Source organism: Macaca fascicularis, chromosome 18 (genome assembly GCF_037993035.2).
Source record: "Macaca fascicularis isolate 582-1 chromosome 18, T2T-MFA8v1.1".
NCBI lineage: Eukaryota > Metazoa > Chordata > Mammalia > Primates > Cercopithecidae > Macaca > Macaca fascicularis.
This window is the reverse complement of record NC_088392.1, coordinates 40,667,346-40,693,945: the sequence shown is the minus strand read 5'-3', so window position 1 is coordinate 40,693,945 and position 26,600 is coordinate 40,667,346. Positions and strand designations below refer to the sequence as shown.

The 26,600-nt window shown below is 39.9% G+C and overlaps 1 protein-coding gene and 1 pseudogene across 20 annotated transcripts in view; both read right to left on the bottom strand.

The window, feature by feature from the left end:
* The window catches only part of DYM (dymeclin), a 401,742-nt gene that overhangs the window by 26,733 nt on the left and 348,409 nt on the right, over positions 1-26,600 (bottom strand). The gene's annotated exons all lie outside the window — the stretch shown is intronic.
* Positions 10,157-11,678, bottom strand: LOC102142924 (heterogeneous nuclear ribonucleoprotein A1 pseudogene; annotated as a pseudogene).

The window sequence follows — 26,600 nt, the reverse complement described above, 5'->3', positions numbered from 1 at the left end:
GACAACTTAGTCTTGACAGAGCTACCAATGTGTTCATGGAAAATAGTGAATAAACTAAATTGTTATAAACTCAATCATACATTAAAGTCAGCATTTAAAAGAATCTTGCTATGATCCCTCCCAAAGTAAAATAAAAAGAAAACTAACCTGCTAAAGAAAATCACTCAGCAATTTACCTATTCTGAAAGTTCAGACTGGCACCTTGAGCCGTCTTTGGGCTCACTATTCTCAAAGACAGGGCGTTGTGTTTCTCAATGGTAGAGATGATACCAGCTCTATGTCCTGTATTATCCCAACTTTTCCTCAGGGTCATGACTGCCAAAGACTCACAACTCTTTTTGGTATATTTCCATGAGTAGCATGTAAAAGTTCCTATAAGATACTGAAAAGTAAGACTCATGTGTGTTGTTTAGTTTACGAAACAACACACTTACTTATAAAAGTAAGACTCGTGTGTTGTTTTGTTCCCTTGCTAATCAGGACAAGTGGCCCTTGATTTTCATAACTGTTAGTGTACTAACTTGCAGCAGTTCTTTTAAATTGTGGCTTCTGGTCTATTATGGACTTGGGAACCAGATGGCTAAGCTTATTAAAACTGTATTAGGCCAGGCGTGGTGGCTCATGCCTGTAATCTCAGCACTTTGGGAGGCCAAGGCAGGTGGATCATGAGGTCAGGAGTTTGAGACCAGCCTGACCAACATGGTGAAACACCATCTCTACTAAAAATACAAAAATTAGCTGGGTGTGGTGGCGCATACCTGTAATCCTAACTACTTGGGAGGCTGAGGCAGGAGAATTGCCTGAACCCGGGAGGCAGAGGTTGTGGTGAGCCAAAATCGCGCCACATCACTCCAGCCTGGGCGACAGAGCAGGACTCTGTCTCAGAAACCAACCAACCAACAAATGAACAAAAAAAAACTGTGTATCAAGCAAGGAGTATGGCTATGAGCAAGAGGCTCAATAAAGTACAAGACAAGAGCTCTGAGCCATTCATTTTGATTGTTCAGAATCTACAACTCTAGTTTTTGTCTTTGTTCTGGAAAAGTGAGGTTGATAGATATCTGAGAAACTAACATTGGCTAACAGTTACTGAGAGCTTGCTTTGTGCTAGGGAGTTTACATGCATTGTTTCTTTTGATTTCTCCACCTATTCCAGGATGTAGGTAAGGTGATGAGTTAGACCTGTCCTTGAGGTGAGAAACTGATGCAAGTGAGGGTGAAATAACTTGCCCCAGACAGCAGGACTGGGGATTTACTCTCAGCCCTCCAGCATCCCACCTGCTTCTCCACTTATGTGCTTCAGAATCTGCATTCTGCCCATAGCCATTCTTCATTTCACACTCAAGGAAACCACTGTAGCTCAAAGCCCTCAGAGTTTGTGCAGTCTCCTTTTACCTCCCAAGCTCCCTTTGCCCATTTGCATTCTCTAATTTGCTTAAGTTCCTCACATTTGAAAAGGAAGGGAGTAGAGAAGCTGTTTCTTTGAATGCTACTTTAGAAACTGTGCCCCCAACAGTAAGGTTCTTTAAGGGACAACCACTAGCAGAGTGCTGTGCAGGCAGGAGTTGCTCAATCAATACTAGTTGAACAAATAAATGAAAGGCAAGAAAATATCTATTGCAAATAGTAGCTTTGTAGGAAAAGGAATGTTAGCCACTGGATGTTGGAGATATTTATTCAAAGACTCAGAGGCCTAAAGACTGTGGGAACACCATAAATAAATATAATGATCAAGAGTCCACATGGTTCCCTGTACGCCATTGTGCCCTGATTTGAAAAACTCTCAATATTGGGTTTGGTGTTTTCTCTTCAATAGGGACTGTTAACAATGAGAGGCTGTACGGTAGAATGTGCAGACCATTTATAAAGGACGAAAATAATCACTGATTTTTCATTTTCAGTTCCTGTAGGTTAGGGCTGGGATACAGATCACCAAAGATGAAGGCAAATCTTTTATAGTGCCTACCTGCTTTTATTTTTCATGCCTGTATCAACAGGAAAAATGTTGAATGCATGAATTTGATAAGACTGATATTTATTTAATGGCAGAGGCTGTTAGAAACAAGAACTAGGCACATGATTTGAATGCTTACATTAGTGAAATCCCTCTGATGCATGTTTTAAATGAAAGACTATGCTTTCATTTCCAAAAATACTGTCTTTTGCAGTAGACATGTTAAACTGAATGGAGAAAAATAAGATAACCCTTGACAAAAAGTAACCACTTAACTTCAGTCTGTGTAACATTCTGTGATACAACTGAAACCATGGACACAATGCTCTAAAGGCAATTCAAGTTCACAAAAGCTTATCTCCCCGCGATGAATAGAGAAGACGATTCATTCATTTACCCTTTATGGAACCAGTGTGTCTCTTTGGGGTTCAGATTATGAGCAAAGCCACCAGCCAGCATAGGCTAAGAGGTGGCTTTGTGACCACAAGTACATTTTTAGCAAATTGAAGCTACAACATTCAAGGGTAACATGCTCACTGATAGTAAATCACTACTTACCTGGGGGCCTAAAATAATCAGGGCTAGAAGTCAAATGTGAAGACGATCCAAAGGGGGAAAAAAGAGTAAAAGGAATTCATTCCTTAATATCATCAAGTGTATATATTAACTATCACATATTTAATGGCAGAGAGAGAAAGGACAATAATGGTAAGACTACAAAGGATCCCATGTATAGCGTCTTGTCATAGGGACTATTGAAAATTAAATAAGGTTGTTTCTACTGCTACTGCTATCAATTAGCCAGCAACCACTTCCACAGCCATAATAACTGCCACATGCACGCTGTGCCTTACCCCTGGGCCTGCTAATTCCAAACACAGGAGGTTGCACACTGCACTCAACAGACTGGTCTACAACAGAATGCCCTGCTAGTTAGATTTTGTTTTACAAAATGAAATGATTCAGTACGTCAGAATATTTTAGATAATTTAGCCTACTTCCTTTCCTTAAACATATGAACTAGATTACATACTTTGTAATAATTTAACCTTCACTTATCCAAACATTCTCTGTGCCATACAACTACATGTTTCTCTTTATTTTTGTTCCTTCTAGTTTCATAAAGTTTAAACAATGATCTCTGGTCTAAGTTACAAGGCTGTGCTGCCAATAAGGTGATTTGTGTCATGTTTAAAGGCTTTCATTTTTGAAGTGGAAAAAAATCACTCCTGTGAAACTGACACTGTAGTTTGAAAGATGAAGATACCAACATTAAAAAAAAAATCCCATTCGAAAGGGACGGGATTTGATATCTATGAAAGTAGCCCCCAGACTCACTCCCTGGCCACCTCCCACACCAGCCTTTTCCCTGTGGAGTTCTCAAACCCTTGTATTGACGGGGGTTTCCAAAAAGACAAGAAGTAGTGAACAGCAAAAAAGAGTAAATGCTTTTCCTGAACTTTGGAAGAAACCAGATTTCGTCAGTGAGGTTTGGCCATGTGAGAAACCCTGTAACCAATTTCATTTCCTGATAAATGAATGGTCCACAGGGGAAAGTCCACCAGTGAGTTTCAGAACGTTTGAGAGCTGAGACTTTATGAAAGGCTCCTTGAAGGAGCCAGCCGGCTGTCTTTGCTTATCACTGCTGAGCCAGACAGCGCCATGCAAACAGGAGAGCTGCCAGACTCCATTTAGAGCCCTTGCTGAAGCACAACTGATAGGGCTTCACAAACATGTGGTATCCCTTTAAGAAATGACATTGCTATCGTGTGCCCCTTCCATTAGACTAGGCTCTTTAACCTGCAGGGCTGGAAACATATGCCTATTAAAATTATTTTAGAAGAGCAGGCTTAACAGTCTTCTCATTTAAATGTAACCCCCCTCATCCAACCAAAAACAAAATATCCTGGGCATTCAGTTTTGATTTAGAGTTGGGGAAATGTAATGTATAAAAATGAACACATACATGGACAAATAAGAGTAAAACATAGTAACTCAATCTCAGGGAAATTATGACAAACAGAAAGTGCCTCAAAGTATTGAAACAAGTTCATCTGAAATGTGAATAGCCTTATTCGTCACAAGATCATTTACATTTTAAACTTGAAATGAATATCTTTATGTTTAAGTAAACTAAAAGGCAATTCTCATAACTCTATATGTGCTATATTTATGCCTGAAAATTTAAAAACATCTTAACACCTTTCACATTAATTCAGAATTGGCCAAAGCACAAATATGTTTAAAGAATTCAAGTAAACTTTTGTCAAAGGTTAACTTGACAGATTAAAAAATATGTAATTTGGGCTTGCTTAGAAAACACACACAATACCAGCTCCCCGCCACCCCCATAAAATAGTCAAATGAACACTTGAAGGCAAGAGAAGTTTGGGAAAGTCTTAAATAATGGCTTCAGGCCCTCAATTACAAAAAATTAGAAAACCCAAAAAACCAAATCTGAAATGAGTGAGCTTTCAAGAGGCTGGCAGACTTGGCCTGGCAGAAAGGAAGCCTGGAGTTGATTAAGTTCACCCTGCAAACCCACGTCACAGCAGCAACAAGGATATGCTGGAGGTCTACAGAGAGGCTGAGGCTAATTTCACCCACCGACAATAACCACGTCTAAAACAAGGAATGGGGGAATGCCAATGAGCCCTAAGCTTCCTCTTTAACCATTTAATCCATTTTTTCTTCTTCCATGGTTTTGTAACCACAAGACACATTCTTTTTTTGACTTCAGTTTTAGATTCTTGGTGACACTGAGTTGGGTTGTCTCCAGGCCCAGGATAAGTAGAGAAGTCTGTGCATTCACTATAGGGAGGCAGTGCTAAACTTGCTTTATCAAGGTAAAATAATTTGGTATCAAAATGTTAAGATGGAAGGGAAAGGAGGTCTCCTAGGTTATTTTAAAACTATCTGAGTTGTGATTCTGATCAGTCACATGAATTGAAAAAGATGGCCACTTTAATATAAGGTTCTTTTGGTCTCCACAGCTTATAAATAAAGAGCAAAACTAAATTTACACAGTCGGCTCTCTGTATCCATAGGTTTTGCATCCCTGGATTCAACCAACCATGGATTTAAAACATTCTGAGGAAAAAACAAGGATGGTTGCATCTGCACTGAACATTACAGACTGTTTTTTCTTGCCATTATCCCTAAATGATACAGTATAACAACTATTTACATGGCATTTACATTATATTAGGTATTGTAAGTAATCTAGAGATGATTTAAAGTATACAAGAGGATGTACACAGGTTATATGCAAATATACTATTTTATAATGTGGACTTGAGCATCTGTGGATTTTGGTGTCTATGGGGGGTGTTTAGGGGGTAGGGTCCTGGAACCCATCTCCCATGGATACAGAGAGGTAACTGTATTGTGCTTATAAACCATTTCAAATTTTAACTGTCTACATATATAATAATTGTGCATGGTACTTTTAAATTCAGAAAATAAGCCAAACTGGAAAAATCAAAAGGTTTGATTCAAAAACAGGGCTCAATACCTGTGGTATGAGAATTAGTCTGTTTCATAACATGAAAACTGAGTTATTTAGAGGATACTAATCAGTGCTTTGTAGAACAGAGCTACAGATGACTACCGAGTTTAACGGCCAAAAGCAAATCTGAGACCTCTAATTCCTCTAATTAATCTGAAGAACTGTTACTTGTGAATATTCCACAAAGCACATGAGCTTCTTATACAATAAGTTCCAAGAGAACTAAAATGTTTTTCTGTTTTCTTTTGAATGCGATTGCTTTCAGATCATCTCAAATTCAGAAGCCAGATGTGGGTGGGAGTTGCATAGAGGACAGAGAAGGCTTAAAAGTGCACTAATGTTGAGACTACTATGGAGAAGGCTGGATGCAATGGACTCAGAGTCCTGAGGAAGGGGCTGCTGATAAGCAACGGGAGAGGCAGACGGGCTGGGCGTCCCCTCTGATGCTCATCAACCCCCAAATCAGGAGGCCAGAAACCTAGCTTTCACTTCTGTCTCCGTGCTGGAGGGAGACAGATACCATGGATTTTACAGCTAGACAATCAGTGAGGACCCATAACCCTAAGGACCTCAAGTACTTATGATGAGGAGAAGCCAGGTACATTCCCTCTTTCAGTTGCTTTCTCTTCCTTCCTGGTTTCTGTTCAACAACACGAGCCCCAAAACCGTCCCATTTGAGGGCCGAGTGTGCAGCTCCTGCGGAGGAGGTTGTGCTGGCTTGGATGGGGACAAAGCCTGAATGCTGAAGGTTTGTTTCCTGAATACCACTGTGCGATACTCCCCTACTCCCATCCCATCACTTCAGATTTATCCCTCTCTTCAGATTTTCATCCGAGGATCAGGGCCACTCAGGAATCTTTAATAAAAGTGAGCCAATCTGTCCATTATGGAGCCAAGGAAATGTAGGGAAAGAAGGATTCAGTGAAGGATAAACAGGGAATCGATGGCAGGGTCAAGAGGAAAATACACATTTCTGGATCCCTGCTTGGGAAAATGGCCACTGGCACGAGTAAAACTATAGACACACAGTCCTATCCTCATTTTGATGGTGGGGGTAGTAGATAATGCCATGTCAGAATTTTTCCAACACGGAAAATTCAAAACATTTACTACTGTGAGTCTTGGAAACAAGGAATGGCAGTTTAACTTTTGAGGTGGGGAAGAAGAAGGGATCAAAAGACTGTTTACTCTGTTTTGTAATGAAACGAGTTTTATGAAGTGCTCTTTCCAGTTGAAGACACACTTACTATTTTCTGCTGGGAAATATTCTGGCTCGTTTACAGTAAAGATCTGATATAACATGAAGAGAGTTTAAACCCCATACACTTAAAAGCTTGATAACACATGTTTTCCTATGTTGGGGCTGTGGCAATGTTTATCCTCCATCTTGATAGGGCAATGTCAGAAATGTGTTAGCAGGGGCACCCTGTTACTGAAGAGGCAGTATAACATTAAAGTAAATTTCAAAAAAGCAAAGCAAAACTGATCAACCAACCAACTCACCCTTAATCTTATTGCTCAAAGTAAATATTTTCATTTTGGGGAATAATCTTTCTCTGTATGTATCTGTGTGTCTCTGTGTGTGTAGTGTGTGTAGAGATATATGAATATAAAAATAGTAGCAATCACAGGAAAAATATGATGTTTTAAACTTTGAGTCTGAAAGACACCTTAAGAAAAATGCCATACCTTTCTACTTTGATATGGCACTTAATCTCCATGCTGCAGATATTATGCCAAAAGTAAACTACTGAAATACATTTTAGTGAAACATGCTATCGTAACAGTTCAAGTAATTCACACCATCAATGTAATAACAAGCACTATTTTGTTTAGGTTTTCAGAGTAGGTACCATATAAAACCATTTTTCTGGAGCCATTTTATGTTTTATATAAAAAATTATCATGTAAAATGTAATAACCGTATAAAGTGCCGCATGTTCACATCCTGACGACATCTGGGAAGAGGTGAATTGTACATTCTGCTTTAAAACAACCCTTGAAGGTACTAAAAAATATGGTATCAGTTATTACCAGAATTCTCCCTGGGAACGCCACAGAGAGGCTGTGGATGCCACAGAACAGACTGCTGCTGTCAGCCCTGATCACTTTTTAACAGATAATATGCTTAGATGAAAAATCTTCTCATTGCACATAAAGCAGCCTGGTTTTTCAGGGTAGTTCTTTCATAGCTTTTCTTCTGGTACAAGACTAGTTCTGGGCTGTGCGAGAAGGAATGTGGAGAAAGAATGCTCTTAAGTCTTCCTAAGAAGCTTAACTTGTATACAGTTCCTTTTTCCAAAAAACCTGGACTCTTTAAATGCTCTAACCATAAATTAGCTCTTGTCTCAGGTGGTGAAACATATGGTGCCCTGTACAACACGGGAGCTTCACAGAAGGACTTTTTTCCCTTTTGGCGATGTTTTTCTGGTCTCCAATTACATTTTAAAATTGAACTCCGGCATTTGCTAGATGAAAATGACCAAACTGACTGTTCCCCTATTTTTTGCTTCTTGAGATGATCACAAGATAAAATTTACTAATTTTAAGTGTTCAATTTCATAAATTTTGTCGTTTGTATACAATTGCGTGACCACACCACAATTAAGATGCAGAGTAGAAAGCCCCTTCCCGTCCCTTTGCACATGATTTTCTGTGCTGTCCCCCTGGGCCCAAGGAAGCCACAGATCTGCTTTCTCTCTCAGTTTTGCCTTTTCTAGCTTTTATTGATTTCATCAATTTAACTTTGACAATTCTAATTTTTTAAACTTATTGAGATCCGTTCTATGGCTCAAAATAGGATCTATCTTGGTTAAGTGTGTTACATACATTCGAAAAGAATGTGAATTTCTGCCACTGTCCAGTGAAATGTTCTCGGAATATCAATGAAGGTGAGGTAGTTGACAGTATTTTTCAGATCTTCTATGTCTTCAGTGAATTTCTCTGGTCTAGATGTTCTATCAGTTGCTGAGGGAGGGTTAAGTCTCCAACATAGTGGAGTTGTCTGTCAGCTTTTTGTTTCATGATATTGAAGCTTTGTTATTGGCACATGCACGTTTGTGCTTGTTATGTCTTCCTGTTGAATTGTCCCTGTGATCATTATGAAGTATCCCCATTCACCTTTGGTTTTGGTTTGAAATCTGTATTATGTGATATTAGGAAAGCCACTTTATGCTTACTGTTTGCATGGTACCTCTTTTTCTGATTTGCTTTCAACCTGTATTTTTATAGTTAAAGCATGTCCTTTGCAGACAGTATATAGTTGGGTCTTATTTGATTCATTCTGACAATTCTTGCTTTTTAATGAGTGTTTGGTCCATTAACATTCCATGTTATTATTGATATGGTTAGGTTTGAGTCTGCTATATTATATTTTGCTTTCTACTCAAATCCTCTATTGTTTTGTTCCTCCCTTCCTGCTTTGGGGAAAAAATTATTTGAATGTTTTTAAGAATTCTAATTTTTCTTTTGGCTTTTGAGCTATTCATTTTTAAATTACTTTTATAGTGGTTGCCCTAGAGATTACAATATACACTCTTAACTTTTCTCAGTCAACTTACAGATAATAATATACTACTTAGGGTGACCACAGTCAATAATAACTGAATTGCATATTTTAAAATAACATAAAGAGAATAATTGGATTGTCTGTAACTCAAAGGGTAAATGCTTCAGGGGATGGATGCCCCATTCTCCATGATGTGCTTATTTCACATTGCATGCCTGTATCAAAAAATTTCATGTACCCCATAAATATATATACCTATGCATCCACAAAAATTAAAAAAAAAAATATATATATATACCACTCCATGTAAAACATACAACTCTCACAACCATACAGGGCCATATCCCTCCTCTTCTCTCCTATATACTATAGGTGTTATATATACATCCACATAGATTATAAAGTGATAATTTTGGTTATTCCCTTCTGGCTCTTTACCTTTTGGTATTCTTCTACTCTCTTCAGCATTTATGCTTTCCCAGCTTCTCTCCTGTGCTGGTCAGGATATCAAGAGTTTCCCATGTGAGGTGCTTGCCACCATGTCATTTAGGAATTTTAGTTTATTTAAAAATTAAAGAGAAAGAAGGGAGGAAAGGGAGGGAGGGAAGAAGGTAAAGAGAATGAAAAATATAAATGTGAATGTTATGTATTTACTTAGATATTTACAACTTCTTGTAAATATTTTTCCTTCCTCTCTGAAAGCCTGAGTTTCCATCTGGCATCATTTTTGCCCAGCCTGAAGAACTTCCTTCAGCATTGTTCCATTCTCTTTGAGACTCTTGGACTTCTTTTTTTTTTTTTTTTTTTTTTTTTTTTCAAGAGAATTAAATCGTTTATTGATTACACATGATAATGGATGATACACAAGCTTCATTCCCATCTATAATTTTATCTGGTACCATTATTCAATTTAGATATATTGCATAGGATGTGCCAACAATCACTTTTATAACCAATAATTCCATGATTTTGCTTGGGTAATCCCTTTTAACGGTGAACTTCAGGTCACAACAGTAACTATCAGTTCAACTACACCAAGGTTTCCGAAGACAATGGCTTCTCCACCCAAGCAGGTTGTATATAAATTCCAAATAGAACCTGGCATCACCCTGAAGGAATTCTAACTTCACACTGTTGGGGAAGTTTACCAAGATGGCTTCAGAGTAGACTAACTTTACACAGCACATTAAAAAAAAGACATTTATTCAGCGTCACGATCAGACTATTACATTTAGCAATCAACAGCATGGGTGCAAAAAAAAAAAAAAAAATCTACATTAAAACCCTTTGTTGGAATGCTTTACACTTTCCACAGAACAGAAACTAAAATAACCTGTTATACAATTAGTCACAAATACAGTCCTCGAGTTTTTTGCCCATACACATGAGTATTTGTCTAAAACATGTCTTCTTTGTAGCAGCTAGGCCCTGCCACCACTGTGCTTGGCTGAGTTCACAAATCTGTTGTAACCTGTAGCTTCCCTGTCACTTCTCTGGCTCTCCTCTCCTGCTAAGCTTTGTTTCCTAATTAAAATCTTCTGCCACTGCCATAGCTACTGCTGCTGCTGGAACCGCCATAGCCACCTTGGTTTCGTGGTTTTGCAAAGTATTGACCTCCACCGCCATAGGGGCCAGAGCTTCTGCCTCCAAAATTTCCTCCCTTCATGGGTCCAAAATTTGAAGACTGATTGTTGTAATTGCCAAAATCATTGTAGCTTCCACCACCTCCAAAATTGCTTCCACTACCACCGCCAAAGCCGCCTCCGCCTCCGTTGTTATAGCTGTCATAGCTGCCACTCCCGCCATAGCCACTGCCCTGGTTTCCATAACCCTGTCCACCACTTCCATAGCCTCTGCTTCCTCCAGAGTAACCAGGGCCGCCTCCTCCATAACCACCATCATTACCAAATCCATTATAGCCATCCCCACTGCCACCATATCCACCACCACCACGGCTGCCACCAAAGCCACCACGACCACTGAAGTTTCCTCCACGACCGAAGTTGTCATTCCCACCGAAACCACCTCCACGACCACCACCAAAGTTTCCAGAACCACTTCGACCTCTTTGGCTGGATGAAGCACTAGCCATCTCTTGCTTTGACAGGGCTTTCCTAACTTCACAGTTGTGGCCATTCACAGTATGGTATTTCTGAATGACAATCTTATCCACGGAGTCATGGTCGTCAAAGGTTACAAAGGCAAAGCCCCTTTTCTTGCCACTGCCTCGGTCAGTCATGATTTCAATCACTTCAATTTTCCCATACTGTTCAAAATAATCTCTTAGGTGATGTTCTTCGGTGTCTTCTTTAATGCCACCAACAAATATCTTTTTCACAGTTAAGTGGGCACCTGGTCTTTGAGAATCTTCTCTTGAGACAGCTCTCTTTGGTTCCACAACTCTTCCGTCCACCTTGTGTGGCCTTGCATTCATAGCTGCATCCACCTCCTCCACAGTGGCATATGTGACAAACCCAAAGCCCCTGGAACGCTTGGTGTTTGGATCTCTCATTACCACACAGTCCGTGAGCGTTCCCCATTGCTCAAAATGGCTCCTCAGGCTCTCATCGGTTGTTTCAAAGCTCAACCCTCCAATGAAGAGCTTCCTCAGCTGTTCGGGCTCTTTAGGAGACTCTGACTTAGACATGACGGCAGGGAGAAGAGAGACTTTAACGATGCTTCTTCGGCGGCGTCCACGGGCAGAAAGGAGCAAGCTGACGAACGTATCTCGAGACTCTTGGACTTCTAATGAGAAGTGAGAGGTTAATTGAGTTGCTGTTCCCGCATAAGGGAACTTGGTACTATGTTATACTTTGTTGTTTTTCTTTCGGCTTTCAACAGTTTTGATGCTAAAATGCCTTGACATGAGATTCTTTGTGTTTATTCTGCTTGGTGTCAGCATCTCATATCTGCAACTGTCTGTCTTTTTTCCATTTGGCCCTTTTTACTTGTTTCTATTTCTCAGCTGAGACATCTCCTTTCTCTGCTGGAACCTTTATGCATTAAAAACGTTTCACACAAAGAAAAAAAGTGAGGAAAGTCATAGTAGTTACTTCAAAATCTTTGTTGGTTCTAACATCTGGTTCATTTTGGGGTAGAAAACTTGATTGTTGCGTGTACAAAATATGTTCCATTTTCTTGATTCTGTGGATGTTGGGACATTTTGGGTTGTATCCTGAATAATATTAATGTTACACTGTAGAGATTCTTGTCTGGGCTAGAACTGAAAACTCTGTATTTTGATCTTTTGTTTTTAGCCAGGCTGCTTAGAGTTTGTTCTGCAGATGTGTGGTTCAAGGTTTAGTCAAAGATGTGGACTGGCAGAGTTTAAGGATTCCTTTCTCTGACTCTTTCTCTTCTGGGATTCCTCCACTGTTTTCGAGTTTATGGATTCTCAACTTCTCTTTTCTGGTTTTCAGGCCAGAAAGGCTCTGCTACTTTTCCACATGTGCCCCACCTCTGCTGTGTGTGCAGTGCGATGCTGTGACTGCAGTTAGCCCAAGGCTGAACGTGTCAGGAAGTAGGTTTGTTATTTTCCATCCTCCAAGTGAAGAATGCACCCTCTTCATGAGAGTCTCTGCATATGCTCACTCTTCTGTATCTTCAGAGCTGGTCTTAGTTCAGAGTTTTGGTTTCTAGCTGAGCTGCTATGATTCAGGGACAAGTCAGAGATGCAGATAGGCAGTTTTGGAATTCCCTTCCAGCTTTTCCCTTCTTAGGATTCTTCTACTCTCTTTGGCATTCATGCTTTCCCAGTTTTTCCTCTGTGATTTCCCAGGCCAGAAATATCAAGAGTCTTCCACATGAGGTGCTTGCCACCATGCCACAAACTACAGGGACTGCACTTGGTTCCAGGCTAAATGCCATGGAAATAGAAATGTATGTATATAGCTTCCTGTCTCCTCTCCTCTAAAGGAGCATAAACAGCTTGAAATGGTTTGCTTCTATTCACTCTCCAGTATCTTCAGGTAGTTATGCTTTGTATTATATGTTCAGACTTTATAGTTGTTTTCTGTAGGGTGTATTATCTGGTAGGGTCTTGATACCTAGAAGCAAAAACTTAATTCCCAAGCCAATTTTAAACCACGCTGCATTACTTTATTTAGCAATATATAACGAGTAGCTATTCTGTGCAAGGTAGTGTATTATGTCAAGATGGTGTGGGGGGACATAAACATAGAAAACACAGCAATTAACTTAAAAATGAAATGAGATTAAATATATACATATGTATTAATACACAAGGTAGCAGGAGATAAAAACAGAATGGTAAAGAAGAACTTGGAGAGAGGGTTTTGGCAATGCTTTTTGAAACATGGGTAGAATTTCAAAGAAAGACAGGAAGTGGCATATCCAAGGGCACAGAGGTAGAAAAATGCAAGTAATGCTCTGGCAAGAGTACATGGCTCAATGCGGATAAGAGTGGAGGGCTGATGAGACTGGCATGGCCATGAGTGTGAAAGACATGAGGTAGACCTACATTTAGGGGATGGTGAAGATGAAGGAGTAATCCCGGTGTCTATCTAGAGGCAGTTGAGAAGCCAGAATAACTTCCCGTTTTAGATGGCATTTCCAGAAGCAAGAGGTAATCTTCTAGGAAGCAGAAAAGTATAAAGAATATATAGGACCACAGATACTGACACACGTCCACTGGATTTAAAAGTAAAAGGGATGACATCCTTTTTAGAGTATGTAGAAAAACAAGAACCCTCAAATACTCTTGATGGAAATATAAATTGACACAACCATTTTGGGTAGCAGGTTGAATCTGAAATTGAACAGATGTGTATGTTCAATTTCAATACTGACAGAATACCACTGTCCATACAGCACTGTTTTTAGTATAAAGAAACACAATTGATTTTTGTACACTGATCTTTTAGCCAGCAACTTTTGAAGCTCATTTATTGGTTCTATTAGTTGTGCTATAGACTCCTTAAGATTTTCCAAGAACAGGATAATTTCACCTGCAAATACAGTTTTTGTTGTTGTCATTGATTTTTTTTTTTTTTTTTTTTTTTTGGAGACGGACCCTCGCTCTCTCTCTCTCAGTCTGGAGTGCAGTGGCCGGATCTCAGCTCACTTCAGGCTCTGTCTCCCGGGTTCACGCCATTCTCCTGCCTCAGCCTCCTGAGTAGCTGGGACTACAGGCACCCGCCACCATGCCCGACTAATATTTTTGTATTTTTTAATAGAGATGGGGTTTCACTGTGTTAGCCAGGATGGTCTCGATCTCCTGACCTTGTGATCCGCCCACCTTGGCCTCCCAAAGTGCTGGGATTACAGGCATGACCACCGTGCCCGGCCGTTGTTGCTGTTTTTAATATAAAGATATGGTATGGTTTCGCTATGTTGCCCAGGAGTTCTCGAACTCCTGGCCTTAAGCTATCCTCCCACCTTGGCCTCCCAAAGTGCTGGGATTGCAGGCATGAGCTACTGTGCTTGGCCAAATACAGACAGTTTTACTTATTCATTTTTTAATCTGTATACATTTGGTTTCTTTATCTTGTTGTATGCTCTTCTAGGGCCTCAAGCACAATGCTGAATTCATGTGCTGGAAGCGGACATTCTTGCTTTGTTCCTGATCAGTGGAAAAAGAATTTAGTCTTTCATCATTATGTGTGACATTAGCTGTAGGTTTTTTCCAGGTGCTCATTGTCAGACGAGGAATTTACCTTATATTCCTAGTTTTGTGAGAATTTTTAACATGAACAGATGTTAGGTTTTGTCTGTGTGTATTGTGGGGGTCAGCAAACATTTTCTATAAAGGGCCCAGTAAGAAACATTTTAGGCTTTGCGAGCCATATGATCTTTGTCACAACTACTTGACTCTGCTACTGTCGTGTGAAAGGAGACACAGACAATACATAAATAAGTGGGTGTAGCTGTGTTCCAAGAAAAGTGTACTTACAAAAATAGGTGGAGGCAGGATTTGGCCTGTGGGTTGTGGTTTGTTGATTCTTGGTCTATTAAAATGATCATGTGGTTTGTCCTTTATTCTACTAATATGGCATATTATACTATTTTAGTTTTGGATATTAAACTAACTTTGTATTCCTGGGATAAATCTGACTTGGTTATGGTGTACAATCCTTTCTGTACACTGCTGGTGTCAGTTTGTTAACATTTTGTAAAGGAATTTTTTTGTGTCTCTGTTCATGAGAGATACTGGTCTGTTCTTTTCTTGTGATGTCTTTGTCTGGGTTTGTTATCAAGGTCATACTGGCTTCCTTGAATGACTTGGGTAGCATTCCTTTTTCTTACTCTAGTTTCTGAAAGGTCTGTGGAGGATTCACATTATTTCTTTGCAAAAACTATTTACCAGTGAAGACATATGAGCCTGTGTTCTTCTTTATGGGAAGATTTTAATTACTAATTCATTAAAAAAATAGTGGTAGGTCTATTCAGTTTTTATATTTCTATTTAAATCAATTTTGATAATTTGTATCTTTCTAAAAATTGCTCATTTCATCTACAATGTTTAGTTTGTTCATTTCGATTTGTTTCTAATATTGTATTCCTTTATATTTAATTTCTGCAGGGTCAATAACGATGCCCTTTTTTCATTCTTTGCTTTGGTAATCTGTGTCTCGTCTTTTTTTCTTGCTCATTCTAGGTAAAGTCTTACCCATTTTATTGATCTTTTCGAAGAATCAGTTTTTGGTTTCACTGATATTATCTATTGTTCTTCTGTTTTCTCTTCATTGATTTGTGCTCTGATCTTTATGATTTCTGCCCTTTCGCTTATTTGAGGTTTAACTGGCTTTTCTTTTTAGTTGCGTAAGGTAAAAGCTTAGATTAGCTGATGTTTCTTTTATTCTAACGTAGGATTTAAAGTTGTAAATTTTCCTGTAAGCACCACTTGAGCTGCATCTCACAAATTTTGATATGCTATATTTTCATTTTCATTTAGTTCAAACTGTTTTAAACTTTTCCTGACCCATTAAAAGTATACTGCTTAATTTCCAAATATTAGAAGCTTTCCAAAATACCTTTCTTTTATTTCTAATTTAATTATGTTGTGGCCAATAAATATATCTGTTTGATTTCAATCCTTTCAAATTTGAGACTTGTTTTGTGACCCAGCACATGGTCTATCCTGGAGAGTGCTCCATGAGTACTTGAAAAGAGTATGTATTCTGCTGCCATTGGGTAGAATGTTCTATAGATGTTAGTTAGATCATGTTGGTTGATAGTGTTGTTTAAGTTTATATTCTTGCTGTCTTTCTATCTAGTTGTTCTATTATTGCGGCAGTAAAGTCTCCAACTATTATTTTTGAATTATCTCTACTTCTTTTCAGTTCTGTAAAGTTTTGTTTATTTTGGGGAATTTTTTTAGTAGCTCAAAATTTGAAATAACCTAGATGTCTACCAATAGTACAATGGATAAACTGTGAACTATTTATATAATGTAATACTAATACATCAGTGGATAGGAACAAATGTTGTCTAACAACATAAACGTCTCTCATCAACAAAATGTTGAGTGAAAGAAGAAAGTTGCAAAGGAAAATATAGTGCATGGTTCCACTTATGAAAAGGTCAGAATTGGAAACCACATTGTTTAGAAATATACACACAGATGGCAAAATTATGAAGATGACGACAGTTATCCCCAAAGTCAGGACAGTTTTTACTTCTAGAGGGTATACTGGGACTTTTGGGCTGTTCGCAATGACCATTTCTTGATCTGAAAAGCCACTATATGGATATTTAGTTTGTAACTATTATTTTACAGTATACATCTATAGTTTATTTGTATATACTATCTCTCAATATACACTGAAAAAAAAAAGAAGAGGGATAGCTTTATTAGTAGATGAGACCTTGACTATGTTCTAGATATGATGTATGACCAGAAACAGGGAATTACTCTTATGACTCAATAAACTTCTGAAATTGAGTAAAAAATATGTTCCTTCCAATCTCACTGTGAGACTAGTGAGCAACAATATAATTTAATACCAAACCCATCTCAAGTTTAACTTATCTAACACCAAAGAAAAGGTGACTTAAAGTGAACTATTTCATATTTTAAATGATTTCTATCTGAAAGAACATGCTTTGATGTGCAAAGATCATTTCTAGACACAAATAGTCTACAACTTACCATTTTTAACGTGGGTTTTTTAAATTTTATTTTATTTTATTTATGTATTCATTTATTATTATTATTATACTTTAAGTTCTAGGGTACATGTGCATAATGTGCAGGTTTGTTACATATGTATACTTGTGCCATGTTGGTGTGCTGCACCCATCAACTCGTCAGCACCCATCAACTCGTCATTTACATCAGGTATAACTCCCAATGCAATCCCTCCCCCCTCCCCCCTCCCCGTGATAGGCCCCGGTGTGTGACGTTCCCCTTCCCGAGTCCAAGTGATCTCATTGTTCAGTTCCCACCTATGAGTGAGAACATGCGGTGTTTGGTTTTCTGTTCTTGTGATAGTTTGCTAAGAATGATGGTTTCCAGCTGCATCCATGTCCCTACAAAGGACACAAACTCATCCTTTTTTATGGCTGCCTAGTATTCCATGGTGTATATGTGCCACATTTTCTTAATCCAGTCTGTCACTGATGGACATTTGGGTTGATTCCAAGTCTTTGCTATTGTGAATAGTGCCGCAATAAACATACGTGTGCATGTGTTTTTACAGCAGCATGATTTATAATCCTTTGGGTATATACCCAGTAATGGGATGGCTGGGTCATATGGTACATCTAGTTCTAGATCCTTGAGGAATCGCCATACTGTTTTCCATAATGGTTGAACTAGTTTACAATCCCACCAACAGTGTAAAAGTGTTCCTATTTCTCCACATCCTCTCCAGCACCTGTTGTTTCCTGACTTTTTAATGATCGCCATTCTAACTGGTGTGAGATGGTATCTCATTGTGGTTTTGATTTGCATTTCTCTGATGGCCAGTGATGATGAGCATTTTTTCATGTGTCTGTTGGCTATATGAATGTCTTCTTTTGAGAAATGTCTGTTCATATCCTTTGCCCACTTTTTGATGGGGCTGTTTTTTTCTTGTAAATTTGTTTGAGTTCTTTGTAGGTTCTGGATATTAGCCCTTTGTCAGATGAGTAGATTGCAAAAATTTTCTCCCATTCTGTAGGTTGCCTGTTCACTCTGATGGTAGTTTCTTTTGCTGGGCAGAAGCTCTTTAATTTAATGAGATCCCATTTGTCAATTTTGGCTTTTGCTGCCGTTGCTTTTGGTGTTTTAGACATGAAGTCTTTGCCCATGCCTATGTCCTGAATGGTACCTACCTAGGTTTTCCTCTAGGGTTTTTATGGTATTAGGTCTAACATTTAAGTCTCTAATCCATCTTGAATTAATTTTCATATAAGGAGTAAGGAAAGGATCCAGTTTCAGCTTTCTACTTATGGCTAGCCAATTTTCCCAGCACCGTTTATTAAATAGGGAATCCTTTCCCCATTTCTTGTTTCTCTCAGGTTTGTCAAAGATCAGATGGCTGTAGATGTGTGGTATTATTTCTGAGGACTCTGTTCTGTTCCATTGGTCTATATCTCTGTTTTGGTACCAGTACCATGCTGTTTTGGTTACTGTAGCCTTGTAGTATAGTTTGAAGTCAGGTAGTGTGATGCCTCCAGCTTTGTTCTTTTGATGTAGGATTGTCTTGGCAATGCGGGCTCTTTTTTGGTTCCATATGAACTTTAAAGCAGTTTTTTTCCAATTCTGTGAAGAAACTCATTGGTAGCTTGATGGGGATGGCATTGAATCTATAAATAACCTTGGGCAGTATGGCCATTTTCACGATATTGATTCTTCCTATCCAAGAGCATGGTATGTTCTTCCATTTGTTTGTGTCCTCCTTTATTTCACTGAGCAGTGGTTTGTAGTTCTCCTTGAAGAGGTCCTTCACATCCCTTGTAAGTTGGATTCCTAGGTATTTTATTCTCTTTGAAGCAATTGTGAATGGAAGTTCATTCATGATTTGGCTCTCTGTTTGTCTGTTACTGGTGTATAAGAATGCTTGTGATTTTTGCACATTAATTTTGTATCCTGAGACTTTGCTGAAGTTGCTTATCAGCTTAAGGAGATTTTGGGCTGAGACGATGGGGTTTTCTAAATATACAATCATGTCATCTGCAAACAGGGACAATTTGACTTCTTCTTTTCCTAACTGAATACCCTTGATTTCTTTCTCTTTCCTGATTGCCCTAGCCAGAACTTCCAACACTATGTTGAATAGGAGTGGTGAGAGAGGGCATCCCTGTCTTGTGCCAGTTTTCAAAGGGAATTTTTCCAGTTTTTGCCCATTCAGTATGATATTAGCTGTGGGTTTGTCATAAATAGCTCTTATTATTTTGAGGTACGTTCCATCAATACCGAATTTATTGAGTGTTTTTAGCATGAAGGGCTGTTGAATTTTGTCAAAAGCCTTTTCTGCATCTATTGAGATAATCATGTGGTTCTTGTCTTTGGTTCTGTTTATATGCTGAATTATGTTTATTGATTTGCGAATGTTGAACTAACCTTGCATCCCAGGGATGAAGCCCACTTGATCATGGTGGATAAGCTTTTTGATGTGCTGCTGAATCCAGTTTGCCAGTATTTTATTGAGGATTTCTGCATTGATGTTCATCAGGGATATTGGTCTAAAATTCTCTTTTTTTGTTGTGTCTCTGCCAGGCTTTGGTATCAGGATGATGTTGGCCTCATAAAATGAGTTAGGGAGGATTCCCTCTTTTTCTATTGATTGGAATAGTTTCAGAAGGAATGGTACCAGCTCCTCCTTGTACCTCTGGTAGAATTCAGCTGTGAATCCATCTGGTCCTGGACTTTTTTTGGTTGTTAGGCTATTAATTATTGCCTCAATTTCAGAGCCTGCTATTGGTCTATTCAGGGATTCAACTTCTTCCTGGTTTAGTGTTGGAAGAGTGTAAGCGTCCAGGAAATTATCCATTTCTTCTAGATTTTCTAGTTTATTTGCGTAGAGGTGTTTATAGTATTCTCTGATGGTAGTTTGTATTTCTGTGGGGTCGGTGGTGATATCCCCTTTATCATTTTTTATTGCATCTATTTGATTCTTCTCTCTTTTCTTCTTTACTAGTCTTGCTAGCGGTCTGTCAATTTTGTTGATCTTTTCAAAAAACCAACTCCTGGATTCATTGATTTTTTAGAGGGTTTTTTGTGTCTCTATCTCCTTCAGTTCTGCTCTGATCTTAGTTATTTCTTGCCTTCTGCTAGCTTTTGAATGTGTTTGCTCTTGCTTCTCTAGTACTTTTAATTGTGATGTTAGAGTGTGAATTTTAGATCTTTCCTGCTTTCTCTTGTGGGCATTTAGTGCTATAAATTTCCCTCTACACACTGCTTTAAATGTGTCCCAGAGATTCTGGTATGTTGTATCTTTGTTCTCATTGGTTTCAAAGAACATCTTTATTTCTGCCTTCATTTCGTTATGTACCCAGTAGTCATTCAGGAGGAGGCTGTTCAGTTTCCAGGTAGTTGAGCGGTTTTGCTTGAGTTTCTTAGTCCTGAGTTCTAGTTTGATTGCACTGTGGTCTGAGAGTTTGTTATAATTTCTGTTCTTGTACATTTGCTGAGGAGTGCTTTACTTCCAATTATGTGGTCAATTTTGGAATAAGTGCGATGTGGTGTTGAGAAGAATGTATATTCTGTTGATTTGGGGTGGAGAGTTCTATAGATGTCTATTAGGTCTGCTTGCTGCAGAGATGAGTTCAATTCCTGGATATCCTTGTTAACTTTCTGTCTCCTTGATCTGTCTAATGTTGACAGTGGAGTGTTGAAGTCTCCCATTATTATTGTATGGGAGTCTAAGTCTCTTTGTAAGTCTCTAAGGACTTGCTTTATGAATCTGGGTGCTCCTGTATTGGGTGCATATATATTTAGGATAGTTAGCTCTTCCTGTTGAATTGATCCCTTTACCATTATGTAATGGCCTTCTTTGTCTCTTTTGATCTTTGATGGTTTAAAGTCTGTTTTATCAGAGACTAGGATTGCAACCCCTGCTTTTTTTTGTTCTCCATTTGCTTGGTAAATCTTCCTCCATCCCTTTATTTTGAGCCTATGTATGTCTCTGCATGTGAGATGGGTCTTGACTATTTATCCAGTTTGCCAATCTGTGTCTTTTAATTGGAGCATTTAGTCCATTTACATTTAAGGTTAATACTGTTATGTGTGAACTTGATCCTGCCATTATGATATTAACTGGTTATTTTGCTCGTTAGTTGATGCAGTTTCTTCCTAGCCTCGATGGTCTTTACATTTTGGCATGTTTTTGCAATGGCTGATACCGGTTGTTCCTTTCCATGTTTAGTGCTTCCTTCAGGGTCTCTTGTAAGGCAGGCCTAGTGGTGACAAAATCTCTAAGCATTTGCTTATCTGTAAAGGATTTTATTTCTCCTTCACTTATGAAACTTAGTTTGGCTGGATATGAAATTCTGGGTTTAAAATTTTTTTAAGAATGTTGAATATTGGCTCCCACTCTCTTCTGGCTTGTAGAGTTTCTGCCAAGAGATCTGCTGTTAGTCTGATGGGCTTCCCTTTGTGGGTAACCCGACCTTTCTCTCTGGCTGCCCTTAAGATTTTTTCCTTCATTTCAACTTTGGTGAATCTGGCAATTATGTGTCTTGGAGTTGCTCTTCTCGAGGAGTGTCTTTGTGGCGTTCTCTGTATTTCCTGGATTTGAATGTTGGCCTGCCCTACTAGGTTGGGGAAGTTCTCCTGGATGATATCCTGAAGAGTGTTTTCCAACTTGGTTCCATTTTCCCCCTCACTTTCAGGCACCCCAATCCGACGTAGATTTGGTCTTTTTACATAATCCCATACTTCTTGCAGGCTTTGTTCATTTCTTTTTCTTCTTTTTTCTTTTGGTTTCTCTTCTCGCTTCATTCCATTCATTTGATCCTCAATCGCTGATACTCTTTCTTCCAGTTGATCCAGTCGGTTACTGAAGCTTGTGCATTTGTCACGTATTTCTCGTGTCATGGTTTTCATCTCTTTCATTTCGTTTATGACCTTCTCTGCATTAATTACTCTAGCCATCAATTCTTCCACTTTTTTTTCAAGATTTTTAGTTTCTTTGAGCTGGGTACGTAATTCCTCCTTTAGCTCTGAGAAGTTTGATGCACTGAAGCCTTCTTCTCTCATCTCGTCAAAGTCATTCTCCGTCCAGCTTTGATCCGTTGCTGGCGATGAGCTGCGCTCCTTTGCCGGGGGAGATGCACTCTTATTTTTTGAATTTCCAGCTTTTCTGCCCTGCTTTTTCCCCATCTTTGTGGTTTTATCTGCCTCTGGTCTTTGATGATGGTGACGTACTGATGGGGTTTTGGTGTAGGTGTCCTTCCTGTTTGATAGTTTTCTTTCTAACAGTCAGGACCCTCAGCTGTAGGTCTGTTGGAGATTGCTTGAGGTCCACTCCAGACCCTGTTTGCCTGGGTATCAGCAGCAGAGGCTGCAGAAGATAGAATATTGCTGAACAGCGTGTACTTGTCTGATTCTTGCTTTGGATGTTTCCTCTCAGGGGTGTACTCCACCCTGTGAGGTGTGGGGTGTCAGACTGCCCCTAGTGGGGGATGTCTCCCAGTTAGGCTACTCAGGGGTCAGGGACCCACTTGAACAGGCAGTCTGTCCCTTCTCAGATCTCAACCTCCGTGTTGGGAGATCCACTGCTCTCTTCAAAGCTGTCAGAGTCGTTTGCGTCTGCAGAGGTTTCTGCTGCTTTTGTTGTTGTTTAGCTGTGCCCTGTCCCCAGAGGTGGAGTCTACAGAGACAGGCAGGTTTCCTTGAGCTGCTGTGAGCTCCACCCAGTTCGAGCTTCCCAGCGGCTTTGTTTACCTACTTAAGCCTCAGCAATGGCGGGCGCCCCTCCCCCAGCCTCGCTGCTGCCTTGAGGTTAGATCGCAGACTGCTGTGCTAGCAATGAGGGAGGCTCCGTGGGCATAGGACCCTCCCGGCCAGGTGTGGGATATAATCTCCTGGTGTGCCCGTTTGCTTAAAGCGCAGTATTGGGGGTGGGAGTTACCCGATTTTCCAGGTGTTGTGTGTCTCAGTTCCCCTGGCTAGGAAAAGGGATTCCCTTCCCCCTTGCGCTTCCCAGGTGAGGCGATGCCTCGCCCTGCTTCAGCTCTCGCTGGTCGGGCTGCAGCAACTGACCAGCACCAATTGTCCGGCACTCCCTAGTGAGATGAACCCAGTACCTCAGTTGAAAATGCAGAAATCACCGGTCTTCTGTGTCGCTCGCACTGGGAGTTGGAGACTGGAGCTCTTCCTATTCAGCCATCTTGCTCCGCCCTCCATTTTTTTTTTCTTTTTAAATAGTGGATACCCTTCAAGTGGGGCAAGTAGAACATGCTGGGAGTGATTTTCACAATCCAGTAATTGACATTTTATTAGTCAGAGATTAGGAAGTTCCCTGAAATACTGGTCCAATATTTGGACAAATCTAACAGAAGAGTCACAGTTGAGGCAGACGAATAAGGACAACTGGTTTTATTTATTTATTGATTGATTGATTGATTGATTGATTGATTGATGGAGTCTCACTCTGTCACTCAGGCTGTAGTGGCATGATCTCAGCTCATTGCAACCTCTACCATCCGAGTTCAAATGATTCTCCTGCCTCAGCATCCCAAGTAGCTGGAATTATCAGCCCCTGCCACCACACGTGGCTAATTTTTGTATTTTTAGTAGAGATGGGGTTTCACCATCTTGGCCAGGCTGGTCTTAAACTTCTGACCTTGTGATCCACCTGCCTTGGCCTCCCAAAGTGCTGGGAGCACTTTGGGCCTCCCAAAGCGTTAGCCACCGCTCCCGGCAACTGGTTATATTTTTTAAAGCACCACAGTTAGATTATCTTTCTAGGAAATTTTAGTTTGTGAATCACACATTTCTGACCCAAAAAAATTCTATCAAAACTAATAGCAGGGATTTCAAGGTAAAATCACACAGCTTAATGTTTCCTTTTCTACTGAAGAGTGCCAGCCTTTTCCAGAGTTGCCCTTGCACTGTGAACTTGGGTCCCGCAGTCATTGGAAACCATGTGTCCTAGTCCATTTTATGCTGCTTACAACAGAATACCTGAAACTGGGTAATTATTTTAAGAAAGGAATTTCTTCCAGGTATGGAGGCTTAGAAGTCCCAGGTTGGGCTGCATCTGGTGAGGGTGTTCTTGCTGGTGGAGACCCTCTGCAGAGTCCCAAGGCAGTGCAGGGCATCACATGGGGAGGGGGCTAAATGTGCTAGCTCAGGCCTCTCTTTCTCTTCCTATAAAGCCACAAGTCCCCCTCCCATGATACCCATTAATCCATTAGCCATTACTCCATGAATGGATTAATCTATTTACAAGAGCAGAGCCCTCATGATCCAATCACACTTTAAAGGCCTCACCTCTCAATACTGCCGCACTGGGGAATTAATTTTCAACATAAGTTTGGAAGGGACATTCAATGATCTGGAGAACTAGGTGCCATAGACTGAATGTGTTCCCCTAAAGTTAATATGTGGAATCCTAATCTCCAGTGTGATAGTATTTGGAGGTGAGGCATTGGGGAAATACTTAGGGCATGAAGGTGGAGCCTCATGAAGGGTATTAGTGCCCTCATAAGAGAGACCCCAGGGCTGGGCACGGTGGCTCTGTAATCCCAGCACTTTGGGAGGCTAAGGTGGGCAGATCACCTGAGGTCAGGAGTTCGAGACCGGCCTGGCCAACATGGGAAAACCCTGTCACTACTAAAAATACAAAAATTAGCCAGGCATGGTGGTGCATAGCTGTAATCCCAGCTACTTGGGAGACTGAGGCAGGAGAATCGCTTGAACCCAGGAGGTGGAGGTTGCGGTGAGCTGAGATCATGCTACCGCACTCCAGCCTGGGTAACAGAGTGAGACTCGTGTCAAAAAATAAATAAAAATAAAAATAAATAAATAAAAGAGACTCCAGAAAGCTCCCTTACCCCTTCTGCCATGTGGAAGATACAGCAGGAAGATGGCTATCTATAAACCAGGAAGCAGGCCTTTACCAGACACTAAATCTGCTGACATGTTGATCTTAGACTTCCCAGTCTCCAGAACTTTGAGAAACAAATTTCTGTTATTTACAAGCTACCCAGTTTATGGTATTTTGTTATAGCAGCCTGAACAAACTAAAATACTAGGCAAGATTTATTTTGCTGCCAAAAAATTAGATATTTATCACTTTTCAATTAAGTGTTTTAGTTGATGACTATATTCAAGATGCAATGATAATAAAGACTAAATTTTGTTACCCTAGGATTACAAAATAAAAACTATGCTTAATTGGCTGATCAATTTCAAGGAAAAAAACTGCTTATAAACTGCTTACAAATCTACCATATGTTTAATTAAACAAAAATAATGTAAGACATTATAATGAATATCATGGGCTAGCCTGTTTATCAAGAATGATTAGCCAGAAAGAAAATATGACATTAAGCCATTGCATGTCTTTTTTTTTGAGATGGAGTTTCGCTCTTGTTGCCCGGGCTGGAGTGCAACGGCGCAGTCTCGGCTCACTGCAGCCTTTGCCTCCCAGGTTCAAGCAATTCCTCTTGCCTCAGCCTCCCGAGTAGTTGGGATTACAAGCATGCACCACCACACCTGGCTAATTTTGTATTTTTAGCAGAGACAGGGTTTCTCCATGTTGAGGCTGGTCTTGAACTCCTGACCTCAGGTGATCTGCCCACCTCGGCCTCCCAAAGTGCTGGGATTACAGGCATGAGCCACCGCGCCTGGCCAACCCATTGCATGTTTACTGCAATTTCAATACCATGTACAAGAAAGTACAAGAAAGGCCTAACAGTCTTTCAGTACTTCATAAAGCAGCAATGGACACAACTGTCGAACATTTCAAAGGTTACTCTATAGCATTGATACAGATATTTTCAAACCCAAGGACTTGATTTGGTGTATTATGTATGCTTTCAGTTACGCAAATTGGTCTAATAAACAAATGGGTTAAGTGGAAGCAAAAATTTAGGATTTGAAAGAAGGAATAGCTGAAATTTATGGCTCAAAGATAAGAGGGACTAAAATAATCTTCTCTGTCACCCAGGGTGGAGTACAGTGGTAGGATCAGGGCTGACTGCAGCCTCAACTTCCAAGGCCCAAGTGATACTCCTGCCTTAGCCCCCTGAATAGCTGGGACTACAGGTGTGCACCACCATGCCTGGCTAATTCTTTTGGGGGTAGTTTTAGTAGAGATGAGGTCTCGTTATGTTTCCCTGACTGGTCTCAAACTCCTGAGCTCAAGTTATCCTCCTGCCTCACTCAGTCTCTCAAACTGCTGGGATTAAAGGCATGAGTCACTGCACCTGGCTCCAATGAACTCCTTGGCCTCAGTTTCCTCACTTGCAGAATATAAATTATCCTTACACTTCATAGAATTGCTAGGGAGACTAAATGAGATCACTTACATAAAAATACTTACCAGAGCACCTGGTATAGAACAAGTGCTCAATTAATGTTAACAGAATAGTAAACAACAAAGAAAAAGGAAGTTGAGTCAAAAGAGGGATACTTACGTCAGACTGAAAAGCATATGCAACATTTAAAAGGCCACAGACTTTATTAATGGAATTTTACTACTCTGTCTCGTTTTAAAGTAATTCTCATCTTATAT